At 29.2% G+C, this 23,665-nt stretch overlaps 1 protein-coding gene and 1 long non-coding RNA gene across 2 annotated transcripts in view; one reads left to right on the top strand and one right to left on the bottom strand.

The window, feature by feature from the left end:
- Nucleotides 1-23,665, top strand: part of LOC107451529 (uncharacterized) — a 71,349-nt gene that overhangs the window by 14,508 nt on the left and 33,176 nt on the right. The gene's annotated exons all lie outside the window — the stretch shown is intronic.
- On the bottom strand, nucleotides 13,860-21,610 carry LOC139426077 (uncharacterized). The gene is made up of 2 exons (XR_011637357.1): nucleotides 21,444-21,610; nucleotides 13,860-14,338 (listed from the first exon to the last, which is right to left on the bottom strand). It is a non-coding gene; the product is annotated as an uncharacterized lncRNA (long non-coding RNA).

The following is a 23,665-nucleotide window of genomic DNA, read 5'->3' on the forward strand; positions in this document are numbered from 1 at the left end:
ATTTGATATTAATTTATTCGTGGATATAATTACATTTATTCGATATTTTAATACTTACTGACGATAGATTAGAAGAAACATCAGTGTTTGGAGTATCGGGCAAATGTATACCGGGCAGTGGCACTTGACCTTAAAAAAAATCAGTGTAGGGTATACCGGGCAAATGTATACCGAGCAGTGGCACTTAACTGGACCTAGTATAGCTAGACTTTTGGTAAATGTTCGAAATATATACTAGGTCTAGTTAAGTGCCACTGCCCGGTATACATTTGCCCGCTATATCCTACACTGATGTTTTTTAAGGTTCAGTGCCACTGCCCGGTATACATTTGCCCGGTATATCCTAAACTGATGTTTTTTAAGGTTCAGTGCCACTGCCCGGTATACATTTTGCCCAGTATATCCTTCACTGATGCTTTTTAAAGTTCAGTGCCCCTGCCCGGTATACATTTTGCCCGGTATATCCTTCACTGATGTTTTCTAAGGTCAAGTATCATTACCCGGTATATATTTTCCCGATACTCCAAACACTGATGTTTGTTCTAATCAGTGAGTATTAAAATATCGAATAAATATAATTATATCCACGAATAAATTAATATCAAATCGGATGTAATAAATCTTTCGGACATTCACCAAAGCGTCTATGTGATTCTCAACATTCACCGGTGAAAGTCAACAACCACCGATTTCGATCATTCACAGCAACATGCACATCATTTAAATAATAACCTCATCAGGACGTTTATTTGAACTTTGCCTAAATAGCATCCGGTATCATATATAATGCCTAAGTAAAGTATGTAATACTTCTCACATTTCATACTTTGACTAAAAACGTCAGGCATTATATAAAATGCCCAGGCATTATAAGTAATGCCGGCATTTCATACTTTGCCGGTAACATATATACTTGAAATCATATAAAAACTGACGATTATTACTTTACAATTATTTATGGAGGGTATTTGCAAATATTTATGACACACAAAATGTTTTTGTAAGGAACAGAATCTTAAGAAATTATCTTATATCGTTACAGACCTTTTGTAAAACGGTCCCATCATTTTGTAATGATCCAGGCTAAATGAAAAGCTTTATATTTTATGATTAGCTTTATATTTCAGGCTTATTACAATAAGCCCAATTAGAAAGACCATCATTCATGACTGAGCTAGCTTAATTTATTTAAGGCAATTTTGAGTAAAGGCTTACTTTAAAGACACTTTTGAGAAATTAATTGAAATGAGATGAGCAAAATAAATTTTTTTTAAATGAATTTAACTAAAAAGACTAAATTAAAAGTTTAAAAAAATTTTAGTGAAATATATTACACGCTATTTAAAAGTGAGTAATAAACATTTGACAATACTTGGTAATAATTCTTATCAGTCTTAAATGCAAACTAACATTAAAAGTGTATATTAAAAAAATATAATGGCAATAAAAAAGCGTATATTTTTATTGTAACGAGCGTTTAAATCACGAAAAGGAATGTGAACAAAAAGAATTCTGAAGAAATCCAAATCGAAACTTTTTGTTTGATAGAAGTGAAGATTTATGAGATTTTGATTTATGAGTTCAATTTATGAGTGAAGAAGGATAAAAGGGGTATCGCGCATACTCAATTTCCAATTCGTCTGCGATATTTATATTTTAATATTAAAAATATTACTATGTGAAAGAATAAGGTTTTCGTCCGTTTTAATGAGGCAACTTAGGCAACCATCACAATCAAGGTGGTAACATTGTGTCTCAGATTTTCTTAAATTAATTTTTATTACCATTTAGAATGAAGTTTCTTTCTACTACATAAAAAAGTACTCAACAGACCAGTTTTTTAAATATATTCAGAACTACTTGTTTAATTTAAAAAAGATATAAAAAAAAGTTCTAGTGCCCCGTATTGCACGTATTACCTTTCCTATTTAAAAGCGTGCAGCGATTCACTAACTGCAGTATGCCTAGAGTAATTCTTCAAACACTCCTAAAACTCTAAAGGCACATGAATGAATTGCAATTACCTAAAAAATAACAGGCTAACAGGCTAAATAACAGGCTACGTTCTTCCCAATAAGCCTAGCGTATTGCAAAACACGGGATTCTCCAATTCACCTAAAATATTAATATTCCAATATTGAAAAAAAAAATTATTAATGCTAGAAAAAGGTTTTAGACAATTTTGAAGGGGAACTTGGGGGACTTTAAATCAACTTACTCTATGCGTTGACTTAGCGGCCAAGATTTTTCTTTTCCTTTTAGTTTTTGCTACCATTTGAATGAAGTTTCATCTACTATATTATAAAAAAATTAAATTCCGTTGCTCCGTTTAAAAGTATGCCAATTTTTGGTACATAATACATTTTTCTAGTAATCAAAAGAAATCTGCCTTAATGAAATCACATACTATAAAGATTGTTAACACGAAATTGTTCTTTTTTTTTTCATTTGCTGCACTGGTATACTTTTATTTAGAGAAAAATATTTTTATAAAAATAATTTATTGTATCACAATATTTCAAAATAAAAACTGAAAAGTCATCGTTATATTTAAAGAAAAGATAGTGATAAAATAAATTTTTCTTTGACAGAAAAACAAAAAATGGCTTTTTTAATTTCTCGTGTTTTAAGGTTAAAAAGAAAATCTTTTTAATTAAGCATTGGAATCTTACTCTTAATATATGTTGGTCATTAGTTTAGATTAGCATAAAAGTCAGCCTATTGTTTTTAATTAAAAGGTAAATATTTTATTTTTCTACAAATTAAAAAATGAAAATTTTATGCTTTTAAATTAGTTTTTCCATGCTTCGTAATTGAATTTTTTATGTAAAACATTAATTAGCGTAGTTGTATTCAAACATTAATAGATAAAAATAAACTTTTATATATATATATATATATATATATANTATATATATATCTGTGTGTGTGTGTTTTGGTTACATTGATAGAATTAATATTTTATTTAGCTACTTGTACTGAATGAATAGCCCTCATTTAAATTGTGTAAGCATAGTTTTAATGCTCTGAAACAGGAATAACTGAAGATATAGTTACGAAATTGCTTTTTATAAAGATTTGAAAAACATAAATCCCTTATTTATTGAATAGGCTGATTCTAAACTTTATTAATTGTCAAAATTGTAAGAGTATCTAAATGAGAGCAAGTCTTTTTAAATAAATTTTTACCGTTTGCTGTGTTTTATTATAAAATATTAATTTTAGATTTAACGTTCATAATTTTCGAGAATTTTTCTTTAATGTATATAATCTTGTTTTTCTTGTTTTCTACAGCTCAAAATGCTACCAACTAACAGTAAGTTATAAATTTATCGTATCAAGGGTATTTAAATAAATGAGCTCATTTCCCAAGTTTATTGCAATAAAAATGGTGGTATAGAAATAGAAAGTAATAATAAATGAGAAATAGAATATGTCATCATTCTGGAAAACATTTCTCTGCATTGTATGGCAATTCATTTTTTAACGAAACTTGGAGGGGAAAAAAGACATTCGGGAATAAATTTTGCCCTACTATAACAAAAAACTTATTTTCAAGCAATTTGAATTTTTTTCCTTTGTGGAAGATCTAAGCATATATCAAATAGATGCCTTATTAACATTGATGTATCTATTCAAACTTGCGAGCCACCGAGTTATTTTCAAGTTTAAAAAAAAATTTCTTCAATTCTTGGAAAGAAAAAAAAACATTCAAGAAGCATTCATAAAATTGTTTTTTTTTCTTCTACTTTTATGGATTGGTGCTTTGCGAAATTGTCATGCGACGATGAGAAGTAAATCATTATTCCAATATTCTATTTTAAAAAATGTAGAAAAAATGGTTGAAGAATGCTAATAGGATCGTAAATATTCTCCTAAATTCCAAAGCTTTCTTGGAAGTTCTTAATAAAGGCTTTTTTTATTATTGCAATTCAGTTTAAGCTAGTAAAATACCTAATGACATTTACGAAATTAAAAAAGAAATTTTCATTGTATTCTACATTGAAGACAAAAACTATAGTGAAAAGTCGTTTAAATTGACGTAAATAAAAAATAAAACATTAGATGTTCTTTATTTCTATTTACTTTCTGCATAAAGCCTTTTTTATTATTGCAATTCAGTTTAAACTAGTAAAATACCTAATTACATTTAGGTATTAAAAAGTAAATTTAGATTATTCTTCAAAAACTGTAGTGAAAAGTCGTTTAAATTGACGTAAATAAAAAATAAAACATTCTGTTCTTTATTTCTATTTACTTTCTGAAAAAAAACCTTCTTATAATTGCAATTCAGTTTAAACTAGTAAAATAACTAATTACATTTAGGTATTAAAAAGTAAATTTAGATTATTCTTCAAAAACTATAGGGAAATGTCACGGAAGTAAAATCAAGAAAATTTCATGTGCATTTTATTTTTAATAATTCTTTTTCTAGTTTTAGACCCTTAAAAGCTGAACCATTTAATAAATATCTTCCACAGAATATATTATTTTATTTTCGAGTTGGACCATCATATACTTTCATCAAGTGAAAAATAATTTTTCTTTTTTAAATGCTGCACCTTGCATAACTTTTCACTTAATAGCCCTGTTCTTACCTATTAAGGCACAATCTTAAAGTTTTAAGGGGACTATTTAGCACTAAATGTGCTAAATCAACGCAAGAGAAAGAAAAACTAATCATTATGAAATATTTGCATCTGCTTAAAGATTATTTATGTGAAACTCATTCATTTGTAAAACCATAATTTTAAACTGCAAGTCATTGTTGAATATTTATATCAAATTTTTATTTGATATGTTTTGATTTATCAGAATGTGTCCCTGTAATTCTCAGAGCTTGTTATTGCTTTTGAATTAATGCTAGGGATAAACTGTTTATGCATCGATTGTTTGCTAATAATTTCCTTAGTACATTAACTCTTTAACGACCCAAGCAGAGGAAAATTTACCACCGTAAACATCCTTAGTTTTTCATTCGCAAATGAACTCACCCATTTTGTTGGGGGCTATCTTTGGTCATTTGCTTCACAGCTGGCAAGAGTATCACCCACGTCTCTAATAAATCAAAGGTGTGCTCATCTTGACAGTGGAACTTCCTGGCATTCAAACTAATAATCGGCTTGTGAATATCGCTTATTTTTCCCCCCCATAGAACATTTTTCTCGTTAAATATTTAAAAGCGGGCATAAAGAGATTTTTATATTTTTTCCCACATCTCCTTTTGAATTATATATTTATTTATTTTTCTTCATTTTTTTAAGTTTCTGGTTATTTTTTCTTAAAACTGTTTATTTTTTAAATGCCTAAGTCATACAAAAAAAATATTTTATCTTTAAAATGTGTTGAAAGATCAGCTTCCTAAATGTAATAAAAACATTTTTTTTAATTTTTTTTTTTTGTATGAGTTAATATTAACTGAACTCGCGTTCTTTTTAGTTTTAAGAGTCAAATAAAGTTTTGATTATATTGAAGTTTGTTAATGGAAATTTTTTTGTATAATTAAATAGAAAAATATTTCTTTGAACTATTTTCCTGATTTAATTGAATACGTGGAAGAGTAACAGAAATAACTTTCCAAATGCGTAAATATTTAGGTGTAACTGTGGCAAGAGACGCTGAAACTGGAAATTACTGTTTATAAATTAAAGTAAGAAGCCGATGACTACCCATAGTGTGAAAGTATGATTATCCATCACTGGGATTCGAACCTGGTTCACCTCATCGAAAGGCGAATGTTCTATAGCCTGAGCCGCAACGGCTTTACATCATATTTTTAGAACTTATGAGATTATGACTACAATTTTGAGAAAAGAATATCATAACGTTAATCAAGTTTTTTGCAGTTATTGGATTTTTTACCGCTTATTAGTAAAGATTTAGAAATCAACTGAAAAAAGGAAATTGTAATACTTTTCTTTTTTTGTAATATTAATTATCGATTTTTTTTTTTAAAAAAAACATTTAGCATTTTTTACAGAGTTCGTACTATTTTAAATGAAATATCCGGACTGAATCAGTAATCAGAAAAAAGATCAAATCCAAATAAATTCATTTTAATCACTTATTTGAATCATGATTTAAATAACTTGATTTGAATAGTGATCCAAATCACGTGATTCAAATCACTGGTATGAATCAGTGATCTGAATCATTTCTTTGGAATCACTTGATTCGAAAAAGATATATGAATCACTTCGTTCGAATAATTGATTAGAATCACATGATTTGAATCACTTCATTTGAATCATTGAGTCAAATCACTAATCTGAATCACATGACTTGAATCAGTAATTTGAATAACTTGATTCGTATCATAACATTTATTAAGATTATGGTCACGTTATTACAGCAAATTTAGAGGTAGCTGGAAATCAAGATTTAATTGGTATATTGAGTATCTCAATATATTGATAAAGATTATGGTCACGTTATTACAGGAAATTTAGAGATTGTTGGAGATCGAGATTTAATTAGTATTTTGAGTAGAGGTTCAAAATTCAGGACAAGGTGCAAAATGAAAAATGATGATTTTATTTTATCGGTTAAAAGAGATCTTGATTTTTTTATAGCTAAAATTTCTAGGAATTATCATTGGCCCGTGGCAGGTTTAACAGAGTGGAAAACAAAAATAGTGGAAAAAGTCAAATATAATTTATTTAATTCTCGAATCACTAATTCGAATCACTTGATTCGAATCATTGAGCCGATTCATAGCTCGTTAACTTTCATACAATTGCGGAATCCTGCAAAATAGTGTTCCAAATCGCGTGACTCGAATCACTGATCTGAATCATATAATTCGAATCGGTGATCCAAATCACTTCTTTCGAATCAGTGATGCAAATCACATGATTTAAATAAATTGTCTGAACTACATGATACGAAGTGTGTTTCAAATCGTGTGATTCAAATCGCTGATCTGAATCACTTGATCAAAATAGTGATACAAATCAATTTATATTGGAAAAGGTTCCACAATTTCATGATCAGCGGTATAACTGTGACAATATGATCAGCATTGCACAAAGGCCGCTCCTACTTTCTATACAAGTTTTTAATTAGCTCATTGACAATAAACTGCTTTTGTTTCAATCATTAGGACAAACTGGCTTTAATGGAGGATTTTTTTACGAAATTAACCTGGAGATGAAAACCTCTGAAATCTCACATGGTTAGCCTGATGGCTAGGAAACTGTAACTATGATCCGTCTATCGCTGAGGATAATTCATGTCAACACTGTGGTCGGTGCGAGCCAGGTGCGGAATTCGTACCGGCCAGCCATCACTGGGATTCGAACTCAAGTCACCGTATTAGGAAGCAAGTGCTCTATTCCCTGAGCCACTACAATTCTTTATAAGCTATTATTGAAGCTAGGGATGCTTAACTAATTGCAATAATAGGAAAATAACATACTTATATAGGTACAAAACCAGTACGGTATTTCTAACAGCCCATCGGAATGTATATGAATCAAGGGTTTCACAGAAGGCATACGTTTCATATTTCAAAATGTACAGAAAACATGGAAAAAATTACAGAACAATGAAAAAAAGGGGGGGAGAAATAATAATAAAAATAACAAGAAACCGGAAGAAAAAATCCGAAAAAAAGTGGAAAAAAATTATTAAAAATTCGGAAAATAAAGGATATAATCTTTTCATCAGCTCACACGATTATATTATTATATTCTTAATTTTATTCGTGCTTTTTATTTTTTTTATTTTTGTATTTATTTATTATCTCAGAGAAGCCTCCCCTGGCAGCAATAACAGCAGTTATTCTCCTGGGCATTGGGTTGAACATAGAATGGATAACATGGAGTGGTACAGCATTCCATGCAGCTTCAACATTATGCCACAATTTATCAACCGTAGTGACTGAAGAGTGGTGGCGTACCAGTCGTTCGGCAACCATTGACCAGACGTTTTCAATTAGTGAGAGATCAGGAGAACGTGCTGGCCAGGGCTACAGGCGAACATGTTCTGTGTCAAGGAAGATCGCAACAGTGCGGGCAGCATGCAGTCGTGCATTGTCCTGCTGAAACGTAGCGTTATGGAGGCCTCGAAGGTAAATCGTGAGCAACTGGCCCTAACACAATAGAAATATAACGGCTGCTGTTCAAAGTGCAGGAATGCGAACGTGTATTCTATGGCACTCCCTACCATTACTCCAGGTGATGGGTCGGTATGACGATGCAAGCTGCTAATGGGCGTTCTCCGCGATGTCGCTAAACACGGCTGAGACCATCATGATGATGTATACAGAACCCGGATTCATCTAAAAAGACGACGTCATGCCATTCTTGCTTTCAGGCTCGTCGTTGATCACACCATTGGAGGCGTTCCTGCCTGTAATGCAGCGTCAAGGGTAGCCGAAGCCATGGTCTCCGTGCTGACAGTCCATGCCTCTGAAAACGTCGTCGAAATGTTCGTGCAGACCCTTGTTGTCTTGCAAATGACCCTATTTGTTGACTCACGATTCCTGACGTTGCTGTACTATCCTTTAAGGCCACATGGATAACATGTCCGTCTTCTAGGCTGTTAGTGATGGAGGGCAGCTAAGATCCTTCACGGCATTCCATATGACCGTCATGAACCCATCGATTCCATATTCAGCTAACAGTCATGGGATCTCGACCAAAGCGAGCAGCAATACTTCGGTATGATAACCCACAATCCCGGTAGGCCACAATCGATCAAACTCAGACATGTGCTAGTAGGCATTTCTCCTTCTTACACGAGGCATAACAAAAACTTTTTTATCCAAGAACAAAGCTCAAATTTAATTTCTGTATGAGAAACTTACTGTCAAGTATCTTCTTTTATTCACATTATAGGTATCGCTACATCCGCCTGCTCTGCATGAATGCTCTGATAAGCTAATCATTTGCATACCACAACATGTTCTATCGGTCCTGTAAATTTCACGTTCGTGGTGTGGCGCCTTCCTGGTGTAGCAATTTTGTTATTAAAAGAAATAAAATTTCTCATCTCATACTAACTCCGAATGATTTTTAAAAAATATCCTTGTTTATTGTCTTTAAAGCGATTCAAATGGATACCAACTACAACTTACCATTGCTAAAACTTGGAAATTAAATCAAATTTTTAAATTTAAAATAAACTTTCTGAAAAAATTTTCGATTTTCAACCATACTAACGGAACCCTTATTTATAATTCTATGCAAATTTGTTAATTGGCTGAAATCTTAATAAGGTAATATATTGAACCACTTTTTCGTTTAAGTTGAACCCTAATCCAGTTTAACCAAGTTTAAAAAGGGTTTAATTTGCTGGATAATAATAGTAACCTTATATTAAGGCTGGAGCATATTCAAATTATATTTGTTTCACCACAATTTAATTTCACCACAGTAAAATTTCCAAATATGTGGTACACTTAATAATTCTACATTAAGTACACAATAGGAAATATTTAAGAAACAACATTTTTTTTTCGAAATTAAAAAGTGTTTTCTCTTATATCTCTTAGCGAATAATTGTTTGGATAAATGGAAAATAGTTACAAACATTCAAATAAATTTTTCCGTTTGAAGAAAACACGCAAAAAGGGGTAGAAAATTCAATTCCCATATCTCCAACTTGATTTCTGATTTCTTTGAAATTGTTGTCCTTCATTTGCCTTTAGAAGAGTCAGTGGAAGAATTCGAACTTAAAAAGGAAGTAAAACCTTTTTCCGTTTTTGTATCTTTATGGAGTTAAGAATAAGTTTATTTCTGACTGTCTGTCAACTGAAAATAACAGTTGAATAAAAAGAATCCAAAATAATTTTTGACAAGTTTTACGAAAATATAACTAAGAACAAATTTACTTTAACTTCAGCGGCAGTGATGAATTAATTTATGTAAGAAATAAATTCTTATTATTTTTCAACGTTATTGTAAAGTAATATCTAAATATTTTCATTAAAAGTTATATTTTAAATAAAATCTACTAATCAAAATCAACTAATTAATTGTTTTATAAAATTTGATTAATATTTACTATTAACATTGAATCGTTTCTTGATAAAACCTAATTGCATTTTATAGTGGATAAGAATTAAAAATGCACTTTTCAGGTCATAATTACCACCATATTTACTTTATATATATTATTTACATCGCAATGAATTAAACGTATTTTCCTAGTCCAATGTGTTAAGGTAGTATGGTAAAAAAAACTAAAAAACATTTTTTGCGAATATACATATTCACTTATATTATCTTATAAATCATTCGAAGTGAAGTAGAAGAGTAAAAAAATAATTAAATCTTTTTACAAAAAAGACATAAATGTTTTTAAAAGCATATTTAGTATATTTATATAAAATTTTGACAAATTTATATGAAATGTCGTTACTAACCGTTCCCCCATTTGTAATGAAAAAGAAGTTTCCTCATTATTTAGTTTTAATTAAAATTCTTTAAGAAAAGAGTTTTCTTTTTTTTCTAAAATTATTTTTCTGATCTAATGTATGCAAATAAATGAAAATAATAAAAGAATAAATAAAATTTCTAAATAATAAATAAATTAAATGAAGAAAATAAAGAGTTTCATTTTTTCCTGGCATTAAAAACGCATATCTAAAGCTATTTCGTTTGAGAGTATAAGCAAAAGAAAGCGATTTTGATCTTAAGTAAAACCAATTATCATTTAGAAGGCTCGAATGACAGTTATGAAAAAATTAAGATTATAAACTGTTTACTTCCTTTTTTGTCCTTATTTATATTTTTATCTTAATTTCATATTTCTTTTTTAATAACTGTATATGGCACTTAAATTTTTATTTTTATTATATGCACTTAATTTACGTTTGTTTCCATATATTTCACTGTTCAAGCCATTGTTCGTTGAAAAAAGTAACGACATTTAATAAGACTGTATGAATACTGAAAATTTTCGCTATACCTCTAGTTGAATATGCATATTAAAATATTGTTTGTAAAATAGAGTCACGTGCCATTATCCTCGTCCAATGTCATGATCACATGCACGTTATCAACCGATTCTCTCTTTACTGCCCAAGGCATCATGTGTGGCAAACCTTTCCGACTCTTGCAGACCATCATCATACAAACATTGAGTTCGATTTAGATCATTTTATTTCGAATTTTAAGATAGCGGTTTACGTTCTTTGAAAATTCAAAAAATGTCTCTCATAGCATTGATTTTAATATGCGCATTCAGTTCCAAGTTTTTATCGTTCTTTTTTTCTTCTTTTTTTTTCATTTGATCTGTGGAATTTCAGCATGTAAACAACTGTTCGCGTTAGGCCTTTTCGAAAAGATTGAGTACGTGAAATATTGCACTCAGGGTTTTCGCTTGTATTTTGACAGAGTAAAAAAAAATGATTTTTCTTTGGGTTGACATATAAGTGTCGTTTTGTCGTTTGAAGATTTTTTTTTGGGTTGACATATAAGTGTCGTTTTGTCGTTTGCATATTTCGTTGCTTCCTAAATTATATTTTTTATGCTTACCCGATTTTTATTAAATATTGCGAAATTTTATTGCAGCATATTCTGGTACTATAACATAATAACAAACCGTAAATTTAAGCTTAATATTTTGTAATTGCAATTAGAATTTTATGCAAATTTTTAAATGAAACTTGACTTGACGGAAAACGCTTCATCCTTCTTTCGGTGGTTCCTAAACAGGTTAACTAGAATTTTTTGTTATTTAGAGAAAGAAATTTACTAAGTTTCAGTAAATTTTAAATTGTTGCGAAATATTTTATTAAATTAGTTTTTTCCTTTAAAGATTCTACCTGGAGTAACGGCTAAATGAGAAATTATATGACTGCGAACCGAAAACAAACTTTAATTGTTTTTATGCATTCTCTAATTATTTGCATTTCCTTGAATACTTTATTGCAAAAAATTTATTAAACTACACATAAACTAAACATAATATACATTAATCAATAAAAGTACACATTACGCACAATATAGGTGTGGATTTCCCCACGCTACTATTTATGTACAAATCTAAAGTGTGCAAAAACAAAAATGAGTTTCTCTATTGCTCTAAAGATGTACAGTGCGCATAGAAAATAGGAAATGACTTACTTTACTTTTAAGGGTTTGTAATACGCAGGCATTGTAATAAAATTGGTTTAAACAAATAAGTTTTATTCATGAAATGTAACTTCTAATTTTTCAAGTTTGTATAAATTTGAATTAAACATAGTATGTAATGCAGGCAATTATCAGAATGAAAAAGATTAATTGGGTAAATTCTTTAAAATAATAACATCCTTTCTAAATATAATCTAGTTTAAAATGTGTTTGTCTACTGTGATAATTATGGAATAGAAACTTTATTAGGAACCTAATTCAGTTTTCTATTGAAACTTGAAATAAATTTATAAGTAAATAAACAAATTCCCTCTTTGGCTTATACTAAGTAGTTAGCGTGAAATCTAATATTATACTACCTATGCCTGTGTTATAAGTGCTTTAATATTTATGGACTTAACGAAAGTATTAAATAACGAAAACACAATTAAACTGAGTTTACCAAACTGATTTTCAAATAATTCATTTTTAAATTTTCGAAATAGTTAAGATAAATTAAGTTAAGAAAAATACTTAGTCACACTATTTCTATTTCTTTAGTATAATAAATTCGACACATCGTTAAATTTTAATTAATTTCAATTGCTAACATTACTATAGATAGAAAATTACAAAAAGGTTTTTAAAAATGCAAGAGTTATTGTTTTCAGCTTTTAATTGAATTTTAAACAATAGAAAAATGGAGTTAAAGTGTAAGAATGCTATGAAATTAATTTTCAAAATACTCGTATTTTATGTTCAAACATTTTACGTTAGGCAGTAATATTTGGGTGCCATAATAAATCATTTTTACATATTTTAGCGCAAAATCTGTTCACAACGGAATAAAAAGCATTTAAACTCAGGAAATATATTGTTTTGACAAAGATACTCTAAAAGTATTTAAGTTGAGTAATAAGTTTTTTTTCTTCTTTTTAATATTTTTTATTATCTTACTTTCGCTTTCCATTACAAAGAAATTATTTAAAACTTAATAAACAAATATTCAAATACATGTATATCAGAATGCATATATCGTGAGAGAGTTTTTTTATATTACTGTTTTACGTATTTTTGTAAAAATTTAGAAACAAGGTGGGTAGTTGTAAATTAATTTGATGTATTTGTGAGAGAAAAAAATCAATTTAATACTACTAAAAATTTGATTTGTAATATCAAACTAAACGTCTTAATATTAGATATCCAATGTTTTTCCTCCAGCCTGTAATAAGAGGGCTGTTTGACATTCACAATTACCCAGACAGCTTTTAAAATGGCACTCAATTTTAGCGAATATATAGACTCCATAGGATGAGAGTACTAAGCAAACTAGGAATGTAGCGGGCATTTGAGAAAAGCAATAATACAAGATGTTTAAAATTGCCCACTTTTACAAATCTCCTACCAAACATAACCTTTCGCAGTTGCCCTATCTTCAAATTACACCATAGTTTATAAAAAATTCCAGGTGGAAATAAAATTTAACCTCTGAATGGAATGATGACGAATTTTTTATTTTAAGATCAGTATTATGTAAAATTAAAAGAAACAATAAAATATATATCTTAATCAACTTCATGAATTCAACATAATCGATAAGTAAGTAGATAGAGAAATTACGTATATATATGTATATAGAATATTTTATAAAATTAAAGTATTAAAATTGTGTAAAATTAAAAGAGGGTGCCATTTTTCATATATGAAACAACTAAAGTGACTATTTTTGGAGACTTTTCCCACTGGCAGTTCTGAATTTAAATTGAATATAAATTGAAATAAAAAGAAGCCTTCTCGTCAAAAGGCAAAAGCACAAGTTTTCATTATCTTACAATTCACAGAACAAGGACATTTATATGTAATTTGTCTGTTGTTATTCAAAGTTTAAGAGATGTGAATAGCGTAACAGCCATTTCATAAATTGATACACAGATGTATATACATTTTAATAAACTCGTTTGACGAAGAAAAAAAATATCTTCCCTCAGCCTCTGAATTGTTATTTCCTCCATCTTCTATATCATAAGCAATAATAGAACGCCCCTTAATTGAAATTTTTAGCTCTCCTCAAACCTCTTTTGACATCATAAGAAACCTGCATTCCTTTTTTTTTAATATCTTATTCAAAAGTCTCCCTGACGCCTCACTTCCAGCTTTACAACGATTTTTCAAGTCAGTGAAATGTAGGTCTTGTTATTCATCATGTATATCATCAAGCACAGAAGTTATAAGGATTTACAAATGCAAGCAGCCAAATAAGCAAAGGACTTGGTTTCCTGTAGATTAATAAAAATATATAAACGATAAAAGTTTGAAAAGTAATACTACTTTTTTTTTTTTAAATACATTTACTTTTCGAACTTTTAAAGAATTTTCAACTGCTTTTGAAAAATACTACTACTTTTTCTTTTAAAATACTTTTACTTTTCAAACTTTTAAAGAATTTTCAACTGCTTTAATTACTACTGAACAAATTTTATATGACTAAGATTTCAGTAATTTTCTTTAAGTTAAAAAAAAAAAAAAGATTAATGTTTTTGTTACATACATTCTTGTAAAAGCAGCGTAAAAAAACAATTAGTGCCTTTTGCGGATGATTAATTAAAATGAAATAACTTATGAAAAATTATAATCAATAAGGATCAAAATTTGCCAAGCTTTTGCGTAAAAGCATTTGTCTAACACAAAGTTTACTCAATGACAGATTTAAAATATTTATTGTTATAATTAAAAAAGGAAAATTGAAATGAAATAACTTTTTCTTGTACTTGAATTGAAATTTCTTTTTTAAAGTTATTTCACTCATTTTTAACGTATTTTTGACATGGTGTGTCCAAAGTATTAATTAGTTATAAAATTTATTATTATAAATAAGTTATTTAATTAGTTTCCAAGAATGAGCTTTTTTGAGGGGGGAAGAGGCCTGCAATTGATGGGAAAAACATTAAGTATAAATGCAAGTTAACTATTACAAATAATTCAAAGCAAACTTTTCAACTTTTATTCTCATTTTTATTCTTATTAACTATCATTTGTACTTTTAAAATATCTCTAGAATATAAAGGTATGTTTGTAGATTTTAATTCCACGCAACCTTGTTTTTAAAATATAAATTAAGAAAAATACAATTTTATGCATTAGAAAGAGCTTTTTTATTTTCTGGAGAATTTAAGGTTAATTATTTTAGGTTTAAAGGAAAATATTTTTTTTTAAAGAAAATTTAAATTTTCTCAAGGCCTTAAAAAGAGTGAGCTTTTTTCTTAATTTTCTAGAGAATCTGAATTTGATGACTTGCAATGTAAAATGCATCACATAATATCTTATTATTTATTAAGCTAGCATCTAATATCTTAATTTGTCAAAATAAGTAAACTGCAACTGATTATTCAAGTTAAATTAATATGTATGAATTAATAAATGTTGAACAGACAATGATAACGAAAATATATATTTTTTTAAAAAATTCGCTTAATAATCCTTCGTATGCAATATCAGACATATTTTGTTAGAAGAATAACAACAAATAACCTTACGGTTATAATAATTGCTAAAAAGTATCATAACTGAATGCCAGATATACCATAATTGATTAAGGAAATTCGGTAATATGCAAAAAAACAAATAATATTATAGGCGTTATAGCCATTGGTAAAAGATACACTTTTAACCTTATTGCATAAGATGGCTTGAATATATTTTTAGATGTAACAATTCAAAGTCAAGAAAGGTTGCCTTTGCAAGAGTACAAAAAAACAAAAAAATACGCACACTATATGTACGCACAATATATATACGCACACTATATGTACGCACACTATATATATACGCACACTATATGTACATAAAAATGTGTTTGTGTAGACATGTACATAAACTCTTTATTATGCTGAAAGTAAATAAGAACAATACACTATAAATGAGTTACAGGACACTATAAATTTAACTGTTTTCACTATAAATTTAACAATACACTATAAATTTAACTGTTTTCATACAGTTGCATGAAACCATGCAACTGTACATATATACATACATACAATGTACATATATACATACATACAGTGTACATATATACATACATACAGTGTACATATATACATACATACACTGTACATATATACATACATACAGTGTACATATAGACATACACTGTACATATATACATACATACACTGTACATATATACATACATACACTGTACATAGATACATACATACACTGTACATATATACATACATACACTGTACATATATACATACATACACTGTGCGTAAAAACTTTCATGTATATGAAACAACTTTGTATCAACATACAAAATTGTACATAACATGTAATAAAAATAAATGCGCAAAACATAAACTGACCACACTCAATAACTTTTGATCTAATGATCAGCATTCTAGATCTCAATCTTATTGGTTTCAGGTTGGTGACCTCAAACTTGACAATTATATATATCAGACGATATTTACAGTTACGAAAAAAAGCACAAAAACACACACTTTTGAATAAACATGCATTTTTTTAACGGATTTGAATTTCTGAATCCCAAAATTTATGGGACCTATCTAGCACCGATCTAGGAAACGATCTAGGATCTAGTTTGGTTAGGAAAGTGGTCTGAAGTTTGGAATGCTAATTTTACTTTTTGCGTATTTCATCCTATCTCAAGAACTTTTTAAGCAAATTGAAAAAATTTTGCATACAATTATAAAACTCATTTACTAAAGATAATTGCATGTAAAAAATAACTTTTAGTAAATATTTATTATTTTTCATTTAATTATAGTCAAAAAAAATTTAATTGTAAGGTATCTAATTTCTTATATTATTTTTAAGAATGCAATTTTAAATGGCAAAATACAAAATTTGAGCTAAATTGGTCGTATAGTTCCTGAGAAATCGATAGCTAAAATTACGACTTCTTCAAATTTCAATTTCTCAGGAACTGTTCGACCGATTTTGCTCGAATTTTGTATTTTTCAATTTGAAATTATATTCTCTAAATGATGCAATAATAAAAAATGATAAATAATTACTAAAAGCTATTTTTTGCATGGAGTTATCTTTGGATAAACGAATTTTATAATTTTGTTGCAAAATCTTTTTCCATTCGCTTAAAACGTTTTCGAACTATGCCGAAATACGCAAAAAGTTAAATCAACAATGATGAGTCCAATTTTGGGCCGGCTCTCTTGAGCAAATTATTGGAACCATAGTTCCCAGATAGAGGTTACGCTCATTGTATGGGAGCATATTATTTTTGGAGTCAGAAAAATCAGAATCCACCGAAAATCCTTTACTTTAATGACTCCGTGGTAGCATGTCGAATTTGATGAAGAACCTCATAGCTCAAATAAATCTTGTTAGGCTAAATTAAGCATTACCTATTGAAATGCAGTGCTGAAAGCGAAAGCAGAGAGCACGCCGCACTTTACTATACTCATACTCCACCGAAAAACAGGTACGTTTATTCAGAGAAAGTATGTTTTTTTTTATCTGTTTCGTAACTCTGAATATACGCTGCACTAAATAATTAGCCTATTTAAGGTCAAAGCTAGCTAAAATTTTAAAAAGCAATATGATTCATTATAGTTAAAAATTTTATATCACATATTTCTGTAAATAATAAATGTGTATTATCAAATATTTTTTAAAAAAAATTGTTAAATCGCATATGATATGGGTGGAAAATTAAATATTAAATATTCAAAAAAACTTATCGATATTCCTTTGGAACTCATGTAATATTAAAATTAGAAAATATTTTAAAATATTGTGTGGCACTTTTGTGCGACTTCTGTGCGAATGAGATTCCTCATATCATATATCAGTGATTTAACGATAAAACGCTTAAAAACTATTTTTATTAAATTAACTATATTGCTCTTTTGCTTATGAACTCTTTTTTTGATTTTTTGAAGAGAATATTTTAATTGAAAATAAATGTCAAAATATAAAGTACCCAATTAAAACACCATGATGTATAGTTTTATTTTCATGAAAAGCTTTTCAAATGATCCCTTTAAAAAAATAATAAATGAAAAATTTTATTGCAGCTAAGAAAAGAAAGAAACTTAATCAATAACCACGCATTTTACTGTTTTTACTTGTCATGTTTTGAATTATCTTGAGTTTCAACTTTAATTATACCAAGGTAATTAAAAAGATCTTGTTAAAAAATGAGTAATACAACATTTTAATTATCTTTTTCTACTAGAGCATTTTCCATTTTCTTATTGGTTGATTAAAATAAACTGCAGAAAATTGAATTGTCTGAAAGAAATATTCGTATTTAAAAATAAGGAGTAGCAATAAATTTCCGCAATCATAGATTACGATTTAAGCAATAGCATTTTTTTTATAACTTTTTTAGTGAAAAAGCCTGTTGTTACATACTTCAAAAAAATTCTTTTTCGTTGCAGATCCTAAGCAATAAAGCAAGACTGGGCTGTAATACTTACTTTGCAAAAGGAAATGCTTTGAAGCAATTTACCCTCATGTGCATAAATTTAGACTAATTCAGAACCATAGTCAAATTAGATTCTAAAGTAAATATTTCAACTGAAGAAATGTCATACACAAATGCTACATGATGTGTAAGTAAGCTATAGGATGACGCCGATGTCAAAACGACGTGTAAGAGGGTGGTATATAAGGATTGGTGGAAAAGAAGTAAAATTTTCCCCCAAACGTTTTGCAAGACACTCAGCGTCATAACCGAATAGTTGATTTTTCTTAAGTGGTAGAATAGTCAGTCTCTTGAAATATGGGCGTGCACAGAGGGAAGAACAGAAGGAACTTGGAATTGTCCTAAGTGTCATCTTTAGGTTTTGACTTGGATTCCAAAATGATGGAAATGCCAGTAGACGTTACAGTACTGGTCATCCTGGAGTTACAACGCCAAATAAAGAACCGTATTTGGTAGTAACAGCCAAACTAAGCAGATGGAGCAAGGCATCCTACTTTTCTCTTCAGCTAACTGTATCCACGGGTATACAAACAATGTGCAGACGTTTGAGAAATATTGATCTGTATTCTCGCAGGCCTGTCAGAAGTGTTCAGTCAGCTCTCTGTCGCCATCGATTAGCCTGGTGTATAGAAAATGCAGTGGGTTTGTGTGAGGTTTTCTGACGAGTCAAGGTTCAGCTTCTAGCCTGATTCATGTCAGACTTTCATATAGAGAACGCCAGGTACACGTTACCACCAAGACAGCATTATTGAGCAACACCAATACTGTGGTGGAGAATGGGTCGTTTTGGGGGAGATCATAATGACCTCCAGAACGGATCTCCATATTCAAATCGGAATCATGACAGGTTAGAATTATTTAGTCGTCATTCTGGAATAATATATACGTCTGTTTTGGGTCACCATCAGCGCATAATTTGCGTTTAGGGATGACAATGTCAGTCCCAATAAGCAAGCATCGTAAACGAATGACTACTGTTTGAATATATCACCCATATGGAATGGCCAGCATTCTCACCTGACTTGAATCCAATAGAGCATGTGAGGTGTATGCTTGACTGACGAGCTACAATCTGTTCTACCTCCTCTTGTATACTGGAACTTCGGTGAGCATTGATTGCTGAGTGGAGATCCAGCTAGATAAAGATCAAGCTCGATAATTTGATACTCAGCATGCCCAGGTGTTAAACAAAAGAAGACATGCAATGTATTAACCATCAAACCAACCTCTCATATCACTCATATTATAAAAAATATATATCAATTCTTACAGAAAACTCTTTCTTTGGGATGTAGAGTGTGAACCGGTGGTCATTGAGAAACTTAAAGTTGACAAATCCGTCATGTCTTCGAACATATTTCTACGTAGTTTGGTACGGATTTAAAAATGTGGATTTATATAAGGTGCATACATACACATAAACATTCTGTTTTATTTGTGTATATTTCTACTTTTTGAGGAAAAATTTATAAACTTTTCCTGCATTTCATATCCACGTAGTTTCTGAAATTATTAAAAATACTCACTATGTACATACACAGCATTCTTATCACAATTTAAACAACGTTAGTGCTTAATCAATGCAGCTCTAGAATTTCGTTTACTTTTTATTGCATTATTTACCAGTTAATTTAATTGCAGTTCTGATTATGAATTTTACAATAGAGTATTGCAATTTAGTGCATAAAAATCCTATTGTAAGTTCCCAATTTACTTAGAGTGATATTTTTTTATTTTTCTGTTGGCATAATGTCTTTATGATTAATTTGAACGAAAAAGAGAACTGAAAATCAATGCATTACTTAATTGATGTTTCTCGTCAAGTTTGACGAAATATTTCCTCTTTTCTTACAGGATATTTCTTTTTTTTTTCTTTTTCAATTCCTTCAAACTCTTTTATACTTTATGTATAGGCAATATTTTTCTTGGTTTTGTAACTCAAATAACAGGTCATAAATATATTGAAATATATGCCACGCTATGCAAATAGAATTGCAAATTAGTACGTAGAAATCCGATAAAATTTTCAAAAGAATCCAACGTGATAAAGTTATTCACATTAACAATTCAATGACTTCCTTAGTAGTTAGCATGAAAAATTGAACCAAAAACTAAAGAGTTATTTAACTAATGTTCCATTGCTAGTCGTAAATTCAAAATTAAATAGACTCTTCAGCGATGGTTATTAAATCATAATTAATTGTCTGCGGGGGAGTGTGCTACTTATAGTTTTGACACTGATAGGAGTCGAACCAAGGACAGCTGGACTCGTAGGTGGATCCACTAACCACGAAGAAAAAATATTTACATCGCCTAAAAAACGTGAGTTAAGAAACTTAATATAGTTGCCGCTGCAAAATATAAATAAACGCAATGCTCGAATAGTAAACGTGATATCAATTCTTAAGTCACATGACTATGTCTATCGTACGAACTCGAATCAATAAATTATCTTCTTAATAACTTCTGGAAAAACAGAAATATAACGAATTTAGCAAATTTTAGAATTTTCAATACCAATGTTATATCTGATCTTATCTATGGACCTGAGACATGGCACTTCTGTGCAAATAACGCGAAAAAATTCAAGTATTTATTAACAACAGTTTAAAAAAAATCTTATTAATCCAATTGTTCCATAAAATTTATGGTGCAAAAATCCTAAAAAATTCAAAGCAGAAACCGTTTGAACTGGAAATATAAAAAAAACGTAAAAGGAAACGAATTGATCATGTTCAACATAAGCCTGAAGAATTTAAAGTAAGAAAAGTTTAAGTAAAGAAGCCCTATTCTCCAATTCAGACTGAAGAAGAATATGTATTTATGAACTAGAATATTTTAAACTTCAAAAATCATCATATTAAACCGAATCAAATTAATATATTATTATATTAAATCGAATAGCTCACCTCATTGTTTTTACAAGGGAAAACTTCCTTAAAAGGAGAAGGATTTTGTTATAAAATTTTATTGTTCATTTTAACTGCATATCATACAGAAACGACAAAGGAAAACAGAAAATAATGATATGTACAGAAACAAATTATTCAGCAAATTTTAAAAATAAAATTCTTTGTTTACTGCAATTACTTTTAATTGGATTATTTAGCTTCCATTACAAAATATTGGCACACGAAATTTATAATAGTTAAACAAAAGGATTGCAAATTATAATGTTAAGCAATTTATCGGGTTAGAGTAATTTTCATTCAATTTGCGTTAGACTCGCACCTGAATAAACACTTGAAAATATTTAAGATTACAGCGAGTAAGAAGGTTTTCACACTACTCTGGTATTATTCTCGAATGAATAATGTAATCTTTTTTTGCATTTTTGTTACTCGGTGTAATCTCTCAGGCATTCACTCAGAATATACTCAAAAGAAATGAAGGGCTGAATATTCTTCAATCTAACAGAGCAGCTGATCAACAGAATAACAGTCCGATATCCGGTCCAAGCACTAACAACGATGATAGCCAACTAGAAGAGAATGATTTAAACTCTCCTATATTGTCCAAATTTTCAGCCTACAACTTACAAGTGTTAGAGGAGGATGGCCTTTACCCTATCTTGTTCAACGTTTCGTTATCCCCCAATGACGCAAGAAAATTTTTTTACAACGAAGCTATTTCTTTTGCTCTTGATAATGGTGTACATGAGGTTGGAGATCTTCCTCAACAACTTGCTGATGCTGCTGCACAGGCATTCCCTAATTTAACACCCTTTAAATTTTTCAAAGCTACATCTAATATTATGAAGCTCTTCATACAGAAGGCTGGACTAGCAACTGAGGGTAACTATCAAGAATTGATTCATTTGATTTCAAAATCATTGAAAGATGCTAAAGATTCAAGCAAACTGAAAGATGCTCAATCCGCTCTACACGCGATACATGTGGGAACTGCAGCATTCTTAAGATCTGTATCTTTAACTTCCCCGGATCATGTCAGAAATATAATTGCAGCATATGCAGATCAATTGTTCAAAGTTCCAACCAATAGTGAATTTCAGTAGTTTTCAGTTTCAATCAGCATTTAACTATCTTATTAGTTTCTATCTACAATTCCTAGCGTAACTGAAGTTCTTAATATAAAATTTTAAAAAATTTGTTCAAAATATGAAGTGTAGCTTTCTTTTTTGAAATTTATAATTTCAAAATATTTATAAGTGTGTTAATCAATGAATATTTATCTTAAATAAAATCTTTAAAATATTCATGAGTGTGTTAATCAATATTCGTTAATTTATATTATTCTGCGAGGTATTTTTATAGTTACGTTTACTCATTTAAAATGCATATCAAAAATCTGAACTATTAGTAGTGTATAGTATTTGAAAAAATACTATGTTTATATTTTCTAATTACTTCATTTCTAAAGCGCATTTATATTTTGACATGTTTATGATGCGCTAAGCAAAGAGTATTGCGAATGAGTACGTAGAAATACATATTATTCTGTGTGATATTTTTAAAGAAACATTTGTGCATTTCAAATAAATTTTGAAAATCTAAACTATTAATAGCATATAGCATTCGAAAAAATACTACGACACATATATTTAAATTTTCCAATTACTTTATTTTTGAAACGCATTTATAGAATCTGTTTGCAAATGTTTAATCAAAGACTTGCTTAAGTAAGATTATAATTCAGAAAATTTATCTCGTTGTGTAATTTCATTCATTTAAAAATAAACTTCTACCTGGATTGCTTTAAAAACTTTCAATGATTCGTTATTTGAAACACTAATAATTTCCCTATGTTTTTTACCTGCAGAATCTTTAAAAGGCAATTAAAGTGTTTTTTACTTAAAATTCAGGATGTTCTATGTTTATAATAGTAAAATTTTAATGTTTATAATTCTTATTGCTTTTTTTAAATATCCACTTACAATTCCTAAATTTATTAATGATTTCAATTATAGAAACTAAACCACTATCGTTTGTAACAAATGAATATCGTAAACGTAAGAAATTTAAAAAAAAGTTTAAAGTTGAAATTTGCATTTAGCTGAATTATATTTATGTAAAATAAATTATAATACGAAGTTTTTTCACGAAATAACTTGCAACAAATGCCCAAATGATATCTTATAGGCGTTTAAAAGTATTAATGCATTAGCTAAAGC

This window comes from Parasteatoda tepidariorum, chromosome 7 (assembly GCF_043381705.1).
Source record: "Parasteatoda tepidariorum isolate YZ-2023 chromosome 7, CAS_Ptep_4.0, whole genome shotgun sequence".
Lineage (NCBI taxonomy): Eukaryota > Metazoa > Arthropoda > Arachnida > Araneae > Theridiidae > Parasteatoda > Parasteatoda tepidariorum.